Source organism: Staurois parvus, unplaced genomic scaffold (assembly GCF_062004578.1).
Source record: "Staurois parvus isolate SC_StPar_1 unplaced genomic scaffold, SC_StPar_1.0 ptg000019l, whole genome shotgun sequence".
Taxonomy (NCBI): domain Eukaryota; kingdom Metazoa; phylum Chordata; class Amphibia; order Anura; family Ranidae; genus Staurois; species Staurois parvus.
Window position 1 is genome coordinate 29,885,719 of NW_028317815.1, and position 18,265 is coordinate 29,903,983.

At 42.2% G+C, this 18,265-nt stretch overlaps 1 protein-coding gene across 2 annotated transcripts in view; it reads left to right on the plus strand.

The window, feature by feature from the left end:
- The window catches only part of FAM107B (family with sequence similarity 107 member B), an 80,526-nt gene that overhangs the window by 3,694 nt on the left and 58,567 nt on the right, over positions 1-18,265 (plus strand). Inside the window, exon 2 of one of the 2 annotated variants that reach the window (XM_089686106.1) lies at positions 3,317-3,437. The exons of the other annotated variant lie outside the window; for it this stretch is intronic. The gene's annotated coding sequence lies outside the window, so the exon portion shown is untranslated. The remainder of the gene's footprint in view (positions 1-3,316; positions 3,438-18,265) is intronic. 2 annotated transcript variants of the gene reach the window in all.

Consider the following 18,265-nt stretch of genomic DNA (forward strand, 5'->3'; position numbering starts at 1 on the left):
CTTCCTGTGTATATGTGGGTTTCCTCAGGGTACGTTTGGTTTCCTTCCACACCCCAAAGACATCCTGGTAGGTTAATTGACTCCTGTCTAAACTGGTCTTGGTATGTATATATACAAATTTGAGATAGGGATCTTAGATTGTAAGTTCCTTGAGGGCAGGGACCGATGTGAATGTACAGTATATATATTTTAGGGGCTAAATACCTGAAATGTGTAAACACATGTACAAGCACATAGGTGCAGAGTCCTGTACATTGTGGGGAGTTGTCTATACCCCCTTCCTGCCCAGGCCAATGTTCAGCTTTCAGCGCTCTCACACTTTGAATGACTGTACCCATATGACATTTTTATTATATTTTCACACAAATAGAGCTTTCTTTTGGTGGTATTTAATTACCACTGGGTGTTTTATTTTTTTTGCACTATAAACAAAAAAAAAAGAGCAAACAATTTGGGAAAAAAAAAAAAGTTTTTCTTTGTTTCTATTGTATATTTTGCAAACAGGTAATTTTTCTCCTTCACTGATGTGCATTGATGAGGCTGCACTGATGGGCACTACTAATGAGGCGGCAGTGGTGGGCACTAATGAGGAGGCACTTATATGCAGCAATGATGGGCACTGCTGGGCTGCACTGATGGGCACTAATAGGCATCACTGATGAGGCGGCACTGGTGGGCATTGATGAGGAAGCACTTATATGCAGCAATGATGGGCACTGGTGGGTGGCACTGCTGGGCACTGATCATCCGTGCCCTGATGATCAGTGCAGATGTGCTCTGTGACATTTGCCAGTTATCGGCAGTACTTTCTTCACGCTATGACAGTGTGAGGAGAGTGCTGCGGATAACTGGCAACTGTATTTACTCAGTGATCTGCTGTGTCATTGGTCATTGAAAACAGCTGATCATGTGGTAAAAGGCCGCTGTGATTGGCCTTTTACCTCATCATGTGATCAGCTGTGTCCATCACACAGTGATCATGGACAGCACCAGGTGCGCAGGGGGTGCGTTCTGGGAGGACGCCCATGGAAGCCCTCCCAGAATTGGACAACCGCACTGTAGCCATCTTTCGGCTATAGCGCAGTTGTGGTTAAACTGACCTTGAACAATACCCATATTCTCCAAAAATAATCCACACAAATCCACAACTTAATTGCTATGTAATCTATTGTTTGTTACTGTGTTTCTCTGGCTCCTTATAACAGGTTCTGCGAACTCCCAGACCTCTCCTTTTCCCTCTCACTACTCTGCACAGCACACCACAGATCCCTTAGTACTTAGTCAATCTTGGAAGCAGGCTAGGGAAGGTAGCTCTGTTGTTATGCCCCGTATACACAGTGAGTATATCTGATGAAAAATTGCTATCGGAGGGGTCATACAATATTCTGATTGTTAGTACACCGCTTTCGATAGCTGATCATGACCGTTCATGCAACAATATCCAAGCACAAAAAGTTTTCTCATATAATAACATAGTGAACATTTTTTGTTTAATCAGTACAGTATTCGTCTGAATAAAATAGACCATGCTTGCTTGGAAAAGAAAATACATTACAATACAATAGATTATATCACTTCCGACATTGTATTCTGTCATACAAGCATTTTCATAACTTGAGTAACCTTTTCATTTTTGATATGAGACTAGCATGCAAAAAAACAAAACCAAAACAAGAATGGACAACCATTCGTCTGATATTCCCATCTTATGTACCAGGCATTACATACAGTGGGACCATGGAGAATGAATGTAGCCACCCTCCAAAAGAAGTCAGATCAGTGCAGCAAAAATAGGTATTTGGAGGTGGATGAGTGCAATAGAAGGAACGTTTGTGAGTAGAGAGTGCATAATAAATTAAATCTTTTTCTTTAAACCATAGGTTAGTGTCAAATCCAAAAGACAAAATCCTAAAAGTGATATTAAATGTTTAGATTTTATTTTTAAATAACCAACATGTCATACTTACCTGCTCTTTGCAATAGTTTTGCAGAAGCAGCCTCAATAATCCTTTTCTGGGGTTCCCCACCAGTGTTCCAGGCCCCTTCCACCCTGCTGAGTTCCCCCAAAGCAAGCTGCTTACTCTGGGGGCATGTGTGTGTGCTCTCTCCTGAGCCACCTCTCTGTGTCTGAGACACACAGTGCACTGCTCTGCCCCGCCCCCTGCTTCCTCCTCACTGGCTGTGATTGACGGCAGTGGGAACCATTGGCTCCCGCTGCTGTATCTCAAACAGTGAGGGGGCAGAGACACCCAGGAGAGCTTCTGCTCTCATGCACATCTCTGGATTGGGCTTGGGTGAGTATGGGGGGGGGGGGGCTGCAAACTGAAGGTTTTTAACCTTCATGTATAGAATGCATGAAGATGAAAAACTTTTAGCCTTTAGAACCACTTATAGTTATAATAAGCTGGTTTCACAGAAATGTGGATTATAAACAGACTTTTTTTTTTATGAATTGTACCTGTCATGTAAAAGGAAGGTATCCTAATTGGTATATTGGTTCTATATCTATAAATAGTCTTTACAGCACCATAATATTTTTAATAATAAGAATATTATACAGGATTGATATTTTTGTCAACAGTTTGTGCAGCGTTTAAAAAATAAAAAGACACAGTAGAGTTACAAAACAATTCAGTACCAGATGACCAGGAGGGTCCTGTTCTTGAGAGCTTACATTCTAAAATAGAGGGACAAGTGATGCAAAAGGTAATAGAAGATTCATTGATGGACAATGTAAAGCAGGCCATAGAAAGATTGAATCTCAGCCGGTTCAGCATGTTGTATTTTTAGCATGATATTATTGTCAGTGGCTATAGCCGCTAGTAATAATCACTGTGTTTTCCCAGCAGGGACTACTCCCCACTACCCTCACCCCCCATGCCAGGAGAACACAATACCTCCATGGGATGAATTCCCCCATCAAAACTGATTGTGTTGATGGGGGAATCTAGTGGCTTTCTTTTTTACTACTGCAGAATATCGCATAATCTAGGCCTCTTCTTTCATTTTTGGATGGACTATAATTTTGGATTATTTGTCACTTTTTTAAGCGCTGCACTTTTATGTGTTATTGTGTATCATAATCTAGGCCTGCCTAAGAGTTTTGTTTTTAGGGGGAGGAAGAATAGTCTTCTCTGAAAAGAAGAGCTTTTAGTAATCTCCTTAAAGCAGAGTAGGAGATAGAGGAAATGCTTTTATTAAAGCTGAACTCTAGAAAAACCGAACTACAGTGGGGCTTCACTGTAAGGGTTAACTGCTTGTTAAGGAATAGAGCCTGGCAAAGCAGTTTTACTTACCTGATCCTCCGCTCCGGCAGGCTCCTCATCACTACTAGACCGGCCCCCACAGCCTCTGCTCCCCTACATTCCAGCATTGGATGTGACGATGTTCAGCAACAAGCCCAGAAGAGGGAAGGGGGAGAGTTTGAGGAGGATCAGGTAAGTAAAATACGTTTACTGTTCCCTTGACATAAATGAGCAGCCCCATCTGGCACTGGTTACAGTTCATGCTGGAGTGCTCAGAACTGTGGGCCGCTTGCACTCCAGCTCCTCCATTTAGTAAACGTCTTGCATTTTTTTTCTTCCAGGTCAGCTTGCAGAAAGTTATGACTTATTACACAGACCATCACATGGTAATGAGTGTTGCTTCATGGCAGCCTGTACATTTGAATGAGCTGCCTAAACCCGGCCATACATGGGTCAAATTCCAAAAGAATTTTCTTTAGAAAACCTTTTCTAAAATTTTTGTTCAACTTTCGCACCATTAGTGGGTCATAGAAATGGCCGATTTTCATGCAATCATCGAATTTGAGTGATCGGGCTTGTTGGAAATTTTTTGAAAAATGAATGAATTTCAAATCAGTGATGGGAGAATCGTGCGAGAAATATAAACAAAAAAATTAGCTGTGACGTGGAAAGAAAATTCTTGGCTATGAAGATTCTTTTCTGTAGCAACATGAGGTGAACTTGAAAGCTTGGTGGGTTGAATTTCGAAATCAATGGTGCCACCATTGGATTACAAAACACATGAAATTTCCGATTTTCTAAAGAAATTTCATTTGAAATTCGTCCCATGTATGGCCTGCCTAGTGCACTACCATGAACCATATCTGTGCATACACTATATTCTTCAGCACAATGCACTACAATTGCATTGAGATGCCATTTAGAATGAGAGCGTATAATATGCGTGACCACATCTCACTGGTGTGAATGGTTCTCTAAGTCTAGTTTCACACTATGAATTGCCTATAAATTGCACTGTGCAATTCAGTGCAGTGCGATTTTAGCCAATTCATTTGGAATTAGTTAAAATCGCAGTATCGAACTGCATGCACGACGTTTGGAAATGCATTGCAACAGAATCGCACAATAGTTTTGTACCATGGGATCCGGTGCAGGCAAGCCCACTGCCTTTTGGGGATCTGTAACACTGCGCTGGCTCCCACTGCAGATGAAAAGGGCAGTGTGTTTTGTACACGGTTCGGGAAGCGTGCACAGATCGCAGGTTTCCCGCACTACGTTCAAGTGTGAACTGGGGCTAAGCGATTTGGAGAAACTTTCCCATGTTAAAGCAACTTCCTCTGACTGCAATTGATCTTTAACCACCTCCCGGCCGCCATATAGTCCAATTACGGGGGCAAGGTGGTTCTCCTATTCTTGGAGGACGTCATATGACGTCCTCCCATTCTCACCGCACATTAGCGGCTCAGGGAGCGCGCAGCGTGGCGATCGGTGGTGCGCTGTGTCCCTCGGACACAGCGGATTACCGATCACGGAAAGAGCCAAAGATGTCGGCTCGGTCATGTGATCAGCTGTGTCCAATCACAGTCGATCACATGTAAACAGGGAATTGACGGTTATCAGCATTTCTCTCCTCTCGAGCTGTCATGCTGACAGCAGGAGAGGAGAGGAGAGCCGGTAATCTGCTTTCCGCGGAGGGGACATGTACTCTGATCATCAGGGCACTGATGATCAGTGTAGCCCCAGCAGTGCCACCTGTCAGTTCCCATCAGTGCCTTGTGTCAGTGCTCATCAGTGCCTCATGCCAGTGCCCATCAGTGCCACATCAGTGCCACATATCAGTGCCTACCATTGCACATCAATGCCACATATCAGTGCCCATCTGAGCTGCCAGTCAGTGCCGCCTATCAGTGCCAGTCAGTGCCGCCTATCAGTGCCAGTCAGTGCCGCCTATCAGTGCTGCCTGTGAGTGCCGCCTATCAGTGCCATGTATCAGTGCTGCCTTTCAGTGCCCATCAGTGATTCCTGCCAATGCCCATCAGTGCCACCTACCAGTGCCTCCTCAGTGCCACCTATCAGTGTCCATCAGTGCAGCCTATCAGTGCCCACCACTGCAGCCTCATTAGCGTATATCAGTGAAGGAGAGAAATCACTTATTTACAAAATTTTATAACAAAAACGGTTTTTGGTTTGTTTAAGAAAAAATAAAAAACCCAGAGGTAATTAAATACCACCAAAATAAAGCTCTATCTGTTACAAAAAAATGATAAAAATTTCATATGGGTACAGTGTTGCATGACCGCGCAATTGTCATTCAAAGTGTGACAGCTCTGAAAGCTGGAAATTGGCCTGGGCAGGAAGGGGGTATAAGTGCCCTGTAAGCAAGTGGTTAAAAAAAACCCCCAAAAAAACAAAGGACATGTTTGTGTGTTATCTGTATAGATCAACCCTTCTTCATAGTACTAGTCACTGGCCCGACCTCATCCTCCCTGCTGTGTATGCCTCTCTGGCCTGTAATGGCTATTAGTCATAATAATGGGCCCAATGGTTTATTTAGGTTTCATGCTGCCCTAGGCAACACAAAAATTGGCTCCCCCCATTGACCAAAAACACCCCAGTCCCCCCCTCCCACTCAAGAGGGCCTTCCATTACCTCCGCCCCCCATACACTGGCAACCCCACCCCGACAAGAGATAAGACACTCACCTTCACAGCTCCAGATATCCTCAGGAACAAGAGTCAGGCTCTGCATACATCAAGCAGCCCGCAGTCTCTCTCAGATCCCACGTGGTCCCCATGCTGCGTGTGTCCCTTCTTCCTTTCCTTCTTTCTGGGGACAGTGGAGGTTCCTAAGCAGACTGTTTTGCTCACATGTGATGCTGTGCCTCCATGAATTAAAGAAATTAAATCCAATGATTGAAAGAGGCTGGCCAGGGACAGTCAGGCTGGGGAGGAAGGAGCTAGATGATGCTGGACATCCTCCAGCCTGGAAATGATATGGCCTCCATCTGACTTGCTGCAGCATCTAACGCACATTGTGAGAAGCTCACAGTGTGCAGTGAAATTGGAGTAAGCCGTTTCAGTCCAGGAGAGAAGCCGGTACAACTCTGCAAGACTGCCCCCCTAAAAAAAGGCTGCTGCCCCCCTGAAAAATGTCGCCCTAGGCAAATGCCTTGTTTGCCTTGTGGTCAATACACCCCTGAACCCATAGGAATGTGGGTGAGGAAGTGGGGCCACATGCTAGACTACCAGAAAGTGCAGATTACTGTGACTTGAGTAGAGAGCACTGCAGTGCTGAACCCATTCAGTACCATCAGAGTACTGATGGACATACGTAGAAAAAAAAATATAAAACTAGTAAATCTTGTTTATACAATTGTAATGTGTTTCGCATATTTGGCCAGGGAAGTGATGATTTACATTGTACAGTATGTAGGTGTGTTTTTTCTCTGCCTTTTGACTCGTCTGATAAAAATATTGACTAAAAGTAAACAATACGCATTCCGTTGGAGTCCTTGAAAGGGATGGGCACCCTCTGATGCATCTGTCACTATTCTTTTCTCCATAATGCTAGCTGGGTTCCATTTGTTGTAGGTGCAGCTCAGTACAGTGGGAGATGAACATGACCTCCGCTTCTCTGAACATCATATAAAGTCTAGATGCAGGCTAAAACATTTGTTTTACTACATTACATTATTATTGTAGGAAAAAACACACCTTTGCTGGCAATGAATTAAAAAATTATATTACAATGAATAGTTTTTATTTATCAATTAACCACCTACAAAGTGCAAAAACAGAAAAAGAAACCTAAATCACATCAATATTTTGTGTGTTCACCCTTTGCCTTTTGCTGGGCAGCACAGTGGCTAAGTGGTTAGCACTTCCACCTGGCAGCACTGGGGTCCTCTGTTCCAATCCCAACCATGGCACTACCTATACAGAGTTTGCATGTTCTCCTTGTGAGTTTCCTCCAGGTACTCTGGTTTCCTCCCACACTCCAAAGACATGCTGGTAGGCTCATTGGCTCCTGTTTAATTTGGCACCAGTATGTGTATGTATGACTGTAAGTTAAGGACCTTAGATTGTACACCCCTTGAGGGTTAGGGACTGATGTGAATGTACAATATATATATATATATATATATATATATATATATATATATATAAAGCGCTGCGTAAATTGACGGCGCTATATAAGTACCTGAAATAAATAATACAATGTGCCTGCTCCCCTATCTATAATATATACCTCATACCTGAGATGGAAAGCAGAATATGTAGGCAAAGGTTAACACCCTACCAACTATACCTTCTGCTATCATTTGAAAATAGCAAATCGGCAATCGATATGCTGGATAAAATATTTAGTGCAATATAATGCAACTGTTTATGAATGTGAGTTAGGGACCTTTGATTGTAAGCTCCTTGAGAGCAGGGACTGATATGAATGTGCAATATATATAAAGTGCTGCGTAAATTGATGGCGCTATATAAGTACCAGTAATAAATACATAGGCTAACTCCACCTATGTTCCATGTTACACCCGTGTTTAGAGGGTTCTTCTCCCCTGCAGCTGCTGTCTGTGAATGAATGATATACTGTACATTTCCCATTTGCCACCATAGCAGATGGACTTGTAGTCCATTGACCCTTCCTCCAGTTCTCCAACTTACTCTGTACCTTGGTATGGACAGGGAACTGAAGGAAGAGTCTGCAGAAGCCTGGCATTGCTCCCACACTCCAGTGATTGTGATTGTAATGCATATATGTGCATTTATTATTTTTTTGTGAGTGGTTAGTCTTTAAAAATAGCTTCACTTCTCCTAAGTACACTTGGTTCCATACTACAAAGAACAAGTTTTAAAGGAACTCCACAGGTAGTTCCAAACATCTAGAATGGGGTGCTCCAAACTTCCGAAATAAAGGGCCAGTTTGTTGTCTTTTTATATTTTAGGAGCTGAACTATGGCCAGTGAGAGTTAAAAAAAAAAGTAAAATAGTGCCCCTATTCATTGGTGTAAATTGGTGGAATATTGCTCTATCCTTGATATCGCTGGGGAGGAATAGTGAGCTTTCATTGGTGTCACTGGGAGAAATTATATCCCATTGTTGGTGTCAGTGGAAGTAATATTGCCAAACTGTTGAATAGTGGGAGGGATTATTCCCCAGTTGGTGTCAGTTGAAGGAATGGTGCCTTGTAGTTGGTGCTAGTAGAAGGAATAGTGCTTCATATCAGTGAGAGGAAAAGTGCCCTAAGGGCTGCATAAAGGCAAGCAAGGGGCCACATCCATCCCGCAGGGCACAGTCTGGGGACCACTGATCTAGAAGAACTAACCACTGTTTTTTTTTTTTTGGTCTCATGTCATCCAAGACAGAATTAACAATATCGAGATCAGGGTACTATGGAGGTCATACTGTGTTTCCCAGGACTGCTCTCGCAGATTCTGATAAGCCACCTGCCCTCAGACCCCCATAACCATCTGGCCCTTGGCCTCATCAACTTGGGGACAAGGTGCTTTGCCCTGTGGGGGGGCATAAACAACCCCCCATGTTGAGGGCCTATGGCCTGTGCAGTGACCTGTGTTCATTTTCACAGATCAGTACTAGGGCACATAGGAAGTAATTGTTTTCTATGAGTCTTGATTACACCAGAGAGCTGCCTTGAGTTGAGTTGCAGTGAATTTTTCCATGCAATGTACTGAATCCCACATCATGTCAAGGCAGGTCACACATAGCAGGGAATGAATGTAATTTTGTGATATTTAAATAGAGTAAAAAACAAAAATAAGCATTGCCTTACATTGTAACAACGGAGGGCACCATCTGCACGCGTCAAGCCATGTTTAGGTGCATCAAGTGCTTGAGTGTTACTTCATTTCATTGGCCAGAATAGTAATTTATTCTGGCTATTGAAATGAATCAACACTCAAGCACTTGATGTACCTAGCATTAACGCGCGTTTAGAAGCATCAATCTTTTCTTTTTTTCTACCAAAACACTGCTTCTTCTTTACGTGCTGGCAGTGGGTTTCTTATTCTGCCTCTACATGCCTATGTGTGGCTGGACACATAGGACGCATGAAAAAAATAAAAAGCCTAGACACCCATAAAAGTATCATTTTTAATGCCCAGTGTGCCTGAGGCCTAAAGTCTGTTCTTCAAATTCTTCATATAACAGTGTTGAAGTGAAAATATCTAAAGATAAGGGCTTGCAGACTTTGGCTTATCTCTAGGAACAGTGTAATTATGTGATTAAATGGATTCACTGGCACCAGTTGTGTCTATGCTGGGCCGCCTTGCTGCATGCATAGTGCTGTAGATACAAAGTATTCTGGCATTGAGTCACATTAAATATTTATGGCATGCTCTTATAGATGCAGCATCACTGAATTTACATATTAAAATATATATAAAGGCGCAACGTTTATTTTTTTTCTTTAGATTTGGGGTAAAGTTAGACTGCTTATTTCTTTTTTTTTTTTTTTTTTCTTTTTTTTTGCTGTCTGGGTGATTTTCTTCACTTCCTGTCCCAGAGACACAGCAGGGAAACTAGGGGCAATTCCCTCTTAACAGTTGTCACCCCATCCGGAGATCCACTTCTCCCTGTTCCTGCGACAATTGAAAAACTTATCGTCAGTTTCTGGAAATAATGGTCGATAGGCCCAATAGAGAAGCTGAATCCCCCAATTGGGACACAGAAAGCAATAAAGAGATTCTAATTATTCCAAATTCTATTCAAAATTAAGAAGAGAAAAATAGCTTTCTGTACTCTTTTAATATTCTGCCTGAGCATGTCAGGGCATTCTGGGACTTTTGGTTCAGCTGGCTTTATGACCTTATTGTATGGTGGCGTATGGTAATCTGCTTTGCGGGTTACTGTTAATCTATTCTTTGCTTTTTTTTGTAGCACTAAATAACTTTTCCAGCTTGTTCTACTAGTCACACTTTGTGCAGGCTCCAAAATGCCAACACTGCAGTGGAAACTTCCCGTAAGCTGATGTTGACTAGATGGAGTGTACTGTTTCCACTGTGGACTTTAATGTTGATCATATTAGAAAACAGAGATGTTGTTGTTGTTACTCCGCTTTATGTATCTTCCCATTACGCATTCTGTTTTTTGTACATTTTAACTTCCATTGTACAGTGCTACAGTTTATGTGGCCTCTTCTAGGAAAAATGGGTTCACAACCAAATAAAAAGTAACACATTGGCTTTAAACACTAATTACTTTTAGATGTCTTTCTCAGTAACTTGAAAAATAAAAATAAATGTCAGCAAGTTGGGAATGATTAACCACTTGCCCTCCAGAGGATTTACGCCCCTTCTTGACTAAGCCATTTTTTGCGTTATGGCGCTGCGTTACTTCAACTGACAATTGCGCGGTCTTGCATCGCTGCACCCATATGAAATTTATGTCCCCTTTTTCCAATGAATAAATCTTTCTTTCTGTGGTATTTGATTGCCTGTGCGGTTTTTATTTTTTGTGCTATAAGAAAAGACTGACAATTTTGAGAAAAAAACAATATTTTTGACTTTTTGCTATTAAACATGTCCAGTAAAAAAATAAAAAAAATCAAAGTTTGTCATAAATTTAGGCCAAAATGTATTCTGCTACGTCTTTGCTAAACAAAAATGCCAATACGTGTAAATTAATTGGTTTACCTGAAAGTTATAGTGTTTACAAACGACGGTGTATATATACTGGGATTTTTTATTTTTACTAGTAATGGTGGGGATCAACGACTTCTAGCAGGACTGCAGCGGGTATTCTGACACTGGGGGGGGAACCGACTTGGTGTCAATGACATCCCCAGTGACACCAATACAGTGATCAGTGCTAATGGCACTGCACAGGAAGGGGTTAACATGTGGGGCAATCAAAGGGTTAACTGTGTGCCATTTTTTTATAGTGTCCTGTGTTAGTGCTTCACTGCAAGCACACTGCTTTGCATGGCTGTGCTATGCACAGCCATGCAAAGCAGTGTGCAGGAGCTGACAGGGGAGAGAACTGCAATGTTTTCAAACAGTTTCCCCCCCATCGGAGATGCTTGGCAATCACCGGGCACCGGCGAGTAATCACCAGTCGGAACCCGGTGATTGACAGCCAAGGCTGTGAATGGCGGCGCGGGTAGGACACGCACCTCGCACACGCCCTCTACCTGGAACTGCAAAAATCACATATATATACGTGATTTTGCATACCCGTGCTGCCCTGTAGCAGTACTTCTGCTATAGGACGTAAGGGAAGCGGGTAACTAATGGTTGTGCTATACCCATATGTCTGATCCTGGATTGCATTGCACTGCAAAATCTATTCTGCTTCTGGCTGTGTTCATGTAATGTGTTCAGTATACTGTACTCCTGATCCTTGCAGCATAAGATAATATTTAACTTCTCAGCTGGCAGAGTTCATTAGGCAGTTGATTGTTTGGATGTTCCTATTATGTAGAAGCAAAATTTATCTGTCTCTTTTTTCTATAGCAAATCTGTAGAGATTTAACTACTGTCTGCCATCACTGACTTTTTAATGCTAGGTGACTAGGTCTTTGGCCATAGACAGCTTTTGGTTTTTGAATGTTCCAGGTAATGTACTGCAGTTTTGCCTTAATGCAGTTGTGTAGCATGCAGAGCTGTGGCACTGCTTGCTATAAAGTGTCTGTCGAAAGTTTTAATTTTAAATTGTTCCTAAACCCACAACAGTAAAATCAGTCTGTATATGCAGTAAAGCATGCTTGTTATACTCGCTGTGGAACCGAAGGGCCTAATCCTCTGCATTGTGTAAAAAGGATATTTGATGCTTTCTTCTCTGCTCCTCCTCTTGTTGAAATGACCATCTGATACAGATTGAACCCATGGTCACGTGCACATGCTCAGTTTGGTGTGTATTGCTAGAGAAGGTTTTTTTTCTTGGGAGGGTGCATGTGATGAGCACAGGGCCAATCAGCACTGCCCAGACAGAGGGTCAGAGGTTTCACATACTCCTAGAGCAGAAAGAAAACTCCTCATATAAGCTTTAACCAGTGCTCTGCTGAAGTCACAAGACTGCTGATGAGAAAAGGGTTTTAGCAGTTTATATTTACTAAAATAACTGTGGGGGAGACCAGATATAGTGCATGCAGGGCCCTGGGTTTATTATCACTTTAATGTTGATATAGGGCATAATTTGGTTATACAGAAAAAAAGTTGCATCTTACTTCGAAAAAATCCAAGGAATACAGCTTTTTGCCCTTCAAGAAATCTCCAATCTGAAAAAAGCCTTTGTTTTCCCACCAATGGACCTGATATGATAGCTGGCTTGGAGCGAATTCCGGGTTATTAAGAATGGGTGTCAAAGGTGTATGAGGGGAAGCGAGCATCTTGCTAGTTCTCTGTCAAGTGATTATGATAGTGTGGGGCATAGAATAGGAGGGCACAATTTTATTAGGGATTCACATTAAGGTTTCAATGGATCTGAGGGGGCATGAGAGAACTTCTGTAGGAACCCATGGAAGAGAGGGGCTGATGACGGTGGTATGTGTTAGTTGCATTATTTGAGCTGCTAAAAGATTGGGAAGTCCTATACCACTCTGAAGTTTGGGTGTGTATAGTGTCAAATTGTTTATCCTAGGGCGCTTTTGATTCCAGACAAATTGGTTAATTCTGTATGTAGACATAGTGGGGTTTATTTACTAAAGCTGGAGAGTCCAAAATCAGACTCCCTTCTGCATAGAAACCAATCAGCTTCCAGGTTTCATTGCCAAAGCTTCATTGAACAAGCTGAGGTTAGAAGCTGATTGGTTTCTATGCAGAAGGGAGTCTGATTTTGGACTCTCCAGCTTTAGTAAATAAACCGAAAAAGATTTCTCCTGCGCTCCGGGACCCAGGCCGGTGGCGAGTAGATGGAATTAAACCTCCAGAGAAGCAACCACCGGAGTATCCAAGGTCGTGCAGCTCCAAACCAAGGCTGGGGAAGCCCGAACAAACTGCGAAGTAAAACAACAAGAAGTGCACCAACCTAGAGCTCTGAGGAAGAAGGCATGACCTTCGAAACGCGTCAGCTGGACTGAGTACCTATACCCATGATGGGATTCGCGCTGGCCTCTTACCTTTGAAGTCCCTGGGTGGACTTACATGCCTATTTTTATTCGCTGTTTGTGAGTACCTTTCCTTCATTTAATAAATTTTCGTTACTGAGGTAATGCACAAGGTTGGTGCGCTTCTTGTTGTTTTACTTCGCAGTTAGTAAATAAACCCCAGTATGTCTAGTCTAGGGATTGCTATAGGGAGTGCCCTAAATAGTTCAATAGTCTAGGTAGTATGTTTGTTTATTTTTATAAAATTAATTCTCCTGAACCTCAATAATGAGAAACTTAACCATCTATCTAAATTGGCTTTAAGTTGTTTAAAGAGGGGAGGATAATTTGCAGCATAAAGAGTCTCTACAGCCAGGGTCATGTGAATGCCCAGTTAGGGTGCTATAAAGTATGAATAGCATATTTACATATTATGAGCAGATTTACCCTTGGGCTTGCATTCCAACAACACTGCCAGCTCCACATTCCGTGTCGTCACTGCCATCTTGTCTGCCATTTCTTCTGGACCAGGGTCCTCTCTCATCCTCCTTACTTGGGCAGCCATTAATGACATATATTTTGCCTGGCTTCATTCTTTGTGTTCTAAAGATCATGAGAATAGAGTGCGTACTGCACTGTGCATGCACCCAAACAATCTGCAAAAAAAAAGTTCTAGGAGAAAGGAGGTGTTTTTATTTTTTGTTTTTTTTTTGCAGGAGGGACCGCCCAAATCTCTTCTGTAATTCATAGCAGCCAATGGATTAAAGTTATAGCCTAATTGCAGGAATTCAGCCACTTTCTAAACTCTTCTGTATTATTAGGGTTAAGTCCAACGAGATGCATACCACCTCGTGAACCTATCACTTTAATTTAAAAATTTTAGCTATACTGAGTGCCAGGAATACAGCTATCGCTATAATTTAGTCGGTTCCACTCTGGACCTTCTGGTTTCCTGAAGCTGCAGAGTCCTATGCTGCCACATGCCCACCCCTCCCCTCCTCCTGTCCAATCACAGAGAGCTTTGTAAACCTATTCACAAAATACAAAGCCTTCTGTGAATGAGCAGCAGAGGGTGGGCTGGGGTGCTGCTGTATGAAATTGCAGCATCTCTCGTGTTAGAGCGCTGTTGGTTTAATGATAGCTGTACTCCTGGTGCTCAGTAAAACAGTTGTAAAGAAAAGGGATAAATCTACAAGGTGACTTGCAGCCAGCAGATTTTAGACAGTGGCTGAATTCCTGGAATTCAGCTTTAATGTATCAGTAATGCAATACAAAAAATCAAATGGTAAAATGTGAAGTTGGCAGTGGCAATCAGGTGAAGTTTTTAAAGGCTGTGTAAGGCTATGTTCACACTAGCTTTGTCAGCAGGTGACAGACAGGAGTTTGGGAAGCTTTTTTAATGCTTCTCAAACACCTCCGAAAATTCTGCACATGCAACACACAGTGCTGTTGACACGGAAGAGTTAGCGTTGCGGCAAAACTGACGCCTCGGGTCGAATCAGGAGGAGTTGAAGCCTCCCATTCAAGTCTATGGTGCTGCTTCGCAAACGCCTGGCAGGCGTTTGTGGTGCAGTTGCGACGCGGCTGCGGAGAGTTTATACCATTTAACTTAATTATAGGAGTTTGTGGTGCGGTTTTAATGCTTGGCAAACGCCTATCAACTCACTCAAAACCTCGCATTTGGGACTCAAAACCGGGCATTTTGGGAGCGTTTGAGGAGCGTTAAAAATGCTTCACAAATCCTGTCTAACGCCTGTCAGACGCTATAGGGGCATTTGGCCAGAGTTAGAAATAAAGTCAAGTGTGTATGAGCCTTAAACTTGTTGAGTTACTGATGGTACTATCATGCTCCTAATGAACGATTTTTCTGAATTTCTGTGTAAACATGCAAGCAAAATTGTACCAGTTTATGGCTACCCTTATGTATTGGTGACTGCTGTACCCTTATCACTCAGTAGAGCCTTTCTTTAACAGGCTCTCTGTACTTTATACTTATAGTGGCTCTCAACCACATTGAGACCAAGTCCCTGCAAATTCATCCAAAAGCGTATATGCCCCAATATTTAGAAAAAAAAAGTTTATGCTCTCATAATTAAAGTATGGGAACACAACATATGTATGCTGGAAGGTTCTGGATGGGGCTAGGTGTCTCTGTGGGGAAATTGGGGTTCTGGAGGGGGTTAATTGACTCTACAGCAGACGTGGTGTCCCTGTAGGGGTTGAGGTTTCTGGATGCAGCTGGGAGCAACTGTGTGGGATGGGGTATCTTCAGGAGGATGGGAGCTTTTCAAGGACAATGTGGGGGACCTGTGGGGCTGGGGGACACTGTTGGAAGTTAAGAAAGGGGGGCCGGAGGCTTTGCAGCAAGCTAGGGGGGACTGCAGCATGCTGGGTGGTACTTTAGGGGGTTGGGGGCACTGAGTGCTGCAGGCTTTCAGGGGGTCTGGGAGAAGTGTGGAATGTTGGGGGACACTACAGGCCAATACCACTATGTAAGGTTGGGGGGGGGCACTATGGAAACTGGGGGCCTATAAGGAGTGAGGCTGTTGCCATGGCCCTGTAATTGAGAGCCATTACATTATAACACCACTACATGTAATCAGCCTCATGGTATTCAATGTGCTGCTGCCTGTTATGTTCATATAACCTGTAGGGGGTATTTATTATCTACTATTAGGTTATCAAGCTTATTCATGAAAGTAGAGTAAGAAGACAGCTGCAATGGAAACTGGAATGACTATTGCCAAGTTTATGTACTTTACTCAAGTTAGATCACTAAGGGTGCATTCACACTTGTGCAACTTTGCAGGACTTTTGAGTGCGACTTTTATCTAAATTTACACTCTTTGGCACTAAGTCGCATCAAAGTAGTACAGGCACCTTTTCAAAGTCGCTGCAATTTTAAGTCACGCTGATCAGAACAGGTGCTATTGAAAACAATGGGCTGCAACTTGTCTTGCGACTTTTTGTCCAAAGTTGCATGACAAGTTGCTCAAGTGTGAATGGAGCCTAAAAGATGAATTCCTGTTTTACTGTTCTGCTATCTTTTTCTTGAATGAGTATAAGTGTGTACATTTCATTATTTTCCAGCAGACCCTCACAATCTACAGTATGGGACATTCCGCTTTTGGAGGTCCAGAGAGGCCATTCATTTATTTTATAAAGCATTTTTATTGTTATATTGTTCTTAAATACTGTGTAAAAGAAATTTGTGTGATATTTGTTCTCTGGAGAGCAGCTCGTGTCTGGCCATCAGCCTGACCACAAGCCATATTTAATGCTGGTCTTAAGAATGCCATTCCATGCATAGCAGGACAGAGCGGAACACATTCTGCATGGTAAATTGGCTTAGAAAATCAAAATCATGCCGCCTGGCAGTATAAGTTCCAGCAGTGTGATACCCATGTAATTTACACAGCTGTCTTTTAAGCTGTGCTTTTCTTTCACTTTTCTTTTCTCTCAAAACAAAGTTGTCCATGTTTCTTCTGCCCTTTAAAGGTAGGGGCAGAACATCATTTCTACAGTGCACATATTAAATAATTAGTTTGTGTTTGGAGTTCAGTTTTAATTAGTAATACATGAAATGTAAAGTTAAGGCTTGTTATTATTGTTTAAAGACTGAAACAAATCTTTGGGATAGGGTGCATTGCGATAAGGCAACTTAACCCAGGGGCTGTGTTGAGTCAAGACGGCCAGTTCAAAAGGAATGGGCTACCTAAATAAATCACATGTTGAGTCAAGACGGTCTGTTCAAAAGGAATGGGCTACCTAAATGCATCACATGTTGAGTCAAGACGGCCTGTTCAAAAGGAATGGGCTACCTAAATGCTTCACGTAAATCAACACAACGCAAAGGAATGGAGAAGTGTAAATCCAGCCTTGGAAGATGGAATTTAGTTTTTTTTTAGTATGAAAAATAAGATTACTTGAGGGATGTGTCTGAGCATGTATGTAGCTCTTAAACAATCACTCCTGTTGCCTTACAATGTGAGCAGTTGACACCAGCCTGGAACGCCCGTGTTTGGCCTTCACCAGAGTGGAATTATATTGCAGATCAGGCTGTAAGTCACCGAAGAGAGGAAGGATGAAGAGATCAGGTATTTCAAACTTAAATGAAGAAAAAGGCCTGAGTGAGATCTTTTTTCAGGAGACCACATTATGTCCACTGAGGGCTTCAGCTACTTTAAGGAAAAGATTATAGTAGTTTGGCAATTAACATTATAGAAGTAATTAACAACATTTTATTCCAGAGAAAGGAATTATAACATAATTCCTGAGGTACTTAGCTGCGAAATGATGTAAGGAAGTTCAGTCTTTCAATCTGAGACTGGCTGGGACCTCAGTCAATCTAATTCTTGAGCTGAGGCCTGCAAAGGAGGAGGGGGAAGGAAATAAGTAGCCCCAAAACACCACTTTCATACAGTATATCTGCTTTAGACGCTTTAAAAGTATTTCTAAGGACTACATGGGATGAAAAACAATTGTGTTGTTTACTTGTATATTGCTTGATGTGGAACCTTGTAATGTTTACACAAGAAAACATGGCTTTCTCAAGAATTTGGCCAATGTTACATGTTGGAAATATTGTTGCAGCGAAATCTAGATGAGCTATTGCACAAGACTGTTATGCAAAATATGGCAAATTACATATTTAAAGACAAATGTTTTGTAAAGCAAAAACTTATATGATTAATGTGTGTCTTAAACAAACCCACATTCATGTAAAACAAAAAAAAAAAGGTTCTGTATACTACAATATAATTACAACGTGCTGCAGCCATTATAGTGGATCTCACTCTTGTCACCCAATTCCCCTTTTATTTTTTCATTATGTAATTAATAGTAGAAGTACAAAAAACTCCTTGGCTTAGGTTTGTGATCACCTGGTCAAAGCCAGTCATGTCACATCTAGTGTACAAAATGTTCAAAGTCAATGGAGGATTCATCTAACCTACTTGAAACTTAAATAT